Genomic DNA, 3,783 nt, shown 5'->3' on the forward strand with positions numbered 1-3,783 from the left:
TCCCCTTCCCCCGACATCACCACAGAACGAGCTAACGAGCTAGCCAATGAAAAAGCGCTTTGTTCGCGAGGTCGGTTTCACTGGCCAATGACTAGGCTCTCCCGCGGCAGGTGACGTCGCTCCCGGGAGACGGCTAACGCCGCGGCCGTCGCTATGGGAACGGACAAGCCGCTCCTGCTCGGATGCTGCGGTAGAACGGCTCTCGCGCTAAACGGGAGCAAAAGCCAGCGCGTCGCCAGGCCGCCTCGTTCCTGATTGGCTGCTAAGAGCGGACGGAAAAGATGGCCCGAGGGCGGCGGGGGAAACGAGCGCGAGAGGAATCCTGATCCCGGAGAGATCAATACAGAGCGGTTCTTCGGGGCATGCAGCGCCCCTTATCTCGTCGCCTCGCAGTGATTGCAAAGAATAAAACGGAACAAGGCACGCACACTTCCTCAACCCCAAAGGACGCGCTCCTTACAGCACGCCGAAGCCAGCCTCGGGGCGGAGAAGATTTCAGCAGCTTCTCCAAATGTGCAGAGGAGGGACCATGAAGAAAACGGAGGGCAGAGCAACAGAAGGATCTGGTTCGGAATGCCAAGTCGTTTTTAGATAGTTCAGATCCCGAGACCTATGCAGGGGTAGTTAACCTGTGGTCCTCCAGATGTCCATGGACTACAATTCCCATGAGCCCCTGCCAGCGTTTGCTGGCAGGGGGTCATGGGAATTGCAGTCCATGGACATCTGGAGGACCACAGGTTGACTACCCCTGCCAGGGGATGCTTTGTCGGTGCAATAGGGAAGGACTGTAAAGATGGTGCCTTTGGATCTATGTGTGGGGCTTTTGCCCAACAGTGTTGGTGGGGTGCAACACAATGCATCCTAATGGATCACAAATTTGAATAAGAGCTTACCTTCTATACCGCTAAACCTTCTGTCATTCCATGTGGCACAGCTGCAACACTTTGCCGTCCTCCAGGGAGAAAATCCAGGTCTTCTACTATTCTACTGATACATGTTTTTCTGTTATACTAAAGTGGTGGTTTAAAAAAATGAAAGGGAAGATGACACTTTCTAAAACCATCTGTATTGCTTAGGCACAGCTTGTTATATAATTCAGACCAGTGTCAGAAACATATAGGCAGCCAGTTTATAGTTTGAAAAATGCATAAAATTTCCGATATATTATGTTACATGCCAGGATGGCTGAAGTACAGAATTTAATGCAAGTGGTCCTACAAGAGTTTAGTTTATTTGGAGCAGCATCCAACATTTAAGGAAACTGGTTCAGCATTAAAAGTGTTATGGTGTTATGGAATATATACAGATTTGTTTCAAAAAAGAACATTGATATAGTATCAGTAATTGAGATATAATGCCATTCTAATCATGTCAAAAAGGCATTGGCCAGAATTTCTGATCCAATGGAGGAATGTTTTCAGATTTATTTATAGCACTTTTCACTAATATTACTACAGGTAGATTCAAGTGGGCCATATTCTGTCTGAGACAGAGTGCATGCTCGCGAAAGCTCACACTTTGAATAAACCTTTGTTGGTCTTAAAGGTGCTATTGGAATCAAATTTTGTTGATGTTCTAGATGTAAACAGAATAAGTTGTTTATATACGCAACAATGAGATTTAAGGGACTGCAGGCATATGTAGTAGGAAATCTTAAGACTTGTCAGCAGCTTGTTTTTAAAATATTCTGGCACTGAGGCCTTTACTAGAGGCAAAGCATTGAAGACAAGTACTTTTTAAAATGGGGGAATGGGGCAAGGTGTTCAAACTTTATTACAGTCATTCAGACCATGTTGTATGAAGTTAATACATAAAAGACCAAAAGAATATGGTCATTTGATATAATGCAATTTAAAACAGATTATAAAATAGAACTTAAAATTATGCTACTTTAGAGCTTCGGATTTTTATGGCTGCGGCACAAAATTTAGCCAGCTGAGTTGTCACCTGGGGGGACTCATCACTTAGCAGCCTCTTTGCTCGATCTACATCGTGATGGGACAAGGTGTTTTTTGTAACTGTTATATTTTAAATAGGTTCTAGGGACATGCCAGCTTGAATTGTGTGGAGTTAAAAATGTACAGAGAGAATGAAAATCAATACAGTGATCCCAACTGTTATCAAAAGCGTGCCCGAACAACACTGAAGCTTTGGGTCCATTTTAGTTCATGTTCTTTCTAATGCTGTGGCCTCATGTGAGAGAAATTATGAGTCCTCATGAATATGCACTGATGATGACACAGTGAAGTTCCCACACAGTAGCTACCAATGAAGATGTACCTTGAGTTTACTGTGATCACAGTGAAATTGGCAACCCTAGACAAGACCTATGTGGGCAAAGGAGCTCCACCGTAGTGGTTGGCTTGCAAAACTTTCCAGGTTTAATCCCCAGTCTCACCAATTAGAATCATAGAATAATAGAGTTGGAAGGAACCTTCTGGTTCATCTAGTCCTACCCCCTGTACTATGCAGGACACTCACAACCCTATCGCTCATCTACTGTAACCTGCCACCCCCTTGAACCTTCAAAGAATCAGCCTCTCCATCAGATGGCTATCCAGCCTCAGTTTAAAAATTTCCAAAGATGGAGAACCCACCACCTCCTGAGGAAGCCTGTTCCACTGAGAAACTGCTCTGTCAGGAACTTCTTCCAGATGTTTAGATAGAATTGTTTTGAATAAATTTCATCCCATTGGTTCTGGTCCGTCCCTCCGGGGGGGAAATTAAATTCAAAAGAATTAAAAAGAATCAATTTTTAATTACTGACTCTGGAGAAATGCTGCCAGTCTGGAAAGTTAATACTGATACCGACAGATGAACCATATGATTGAGTATATGGCAGATTCACCTGTTCAAGAGTTGTGCTTGATTCCCATTCATGAAGCCTACATTTCTGTATTTTTAAAGGCAATCAATATTTTATCCTAATGTGAGATTACTGAAGTATGTAGTGGAAAGTGCGGTCAAGTTGTAGGCATTTCAAGGCCAAAGACAAAGACCACGCCAGGCTGCAGGCTGGAGTTTGAGCAGGGGCAAGTTGCCCCACCTCTTCCTGCTTTCCTGCTCCTGCACAGCAGAGCAGTCGGCCCACTCACCTCGTCCACCCCAGATTTGTGCTCCCACACGGGAGCCACACCAGTAAAGTTCCTGGTGTGGAACAGGTCAAACAGATGTTTTTTCATTGCCTGCTTCTACATGACAACTGTGGATTTCTTTGGTGACCTTCATCCAAGTACTAACCAAGACTGGCCATGCTTAACTTCTGAGATTCAATAGAATTGGGTTCACGTGGGCCATCCAGGTCAAGACAATGAAGTAAACATACCTGATAAAGCAGAATACCTATTTCCTACTCATGATTGTCCCTAAGGTACCACTCACATCCTTCCTCTGGAATAAGAATGGGTTTGAGTACTATTTTAGAAGGATCTTTAGAAGGACCCTCTTCTGAGGGTCTTTCTGTTACCAGCCTCTGTCCATTTTGGTAGCTTAAAATAATATACATTCCTCATCCCAAATATGGGATCTATGTTGCAGTGGCATGACCGTGTTATAGTCTGTAACTTGTCAATTCAGCACACTGTAATTCAAGCTTTCAGTGGTTTCTTGAATAATTCGTACACCAAGTGCAAACCCCTTACCCTAACCAAAACCAGCTAAATAAAAACATATTAAGGTATATAGAGATTTTTTGCACCAATTATCTTTCTAATAATTTATAGCAGTCTATAAGACCTCTATATAACAGAACCACATAGCTGGAATTAAACATTTAACAAACTG

This window comes from Paroedura picta, chromosome 11 (genome assembly GCF_049243985.1).
Source record: "Paroedura picta isolate Pp20150507F chromosome 11, Ppicta_v3.0, whole genome shotgun sequence".
In the NCBI taxonomy this organism is placed as follows: domain Eukaryota; kingdom Metazoa; phylum Chordata; class Lepidosauria; order Squamata; family Gekkonidae; genus Paroedura; species Paroedura picta.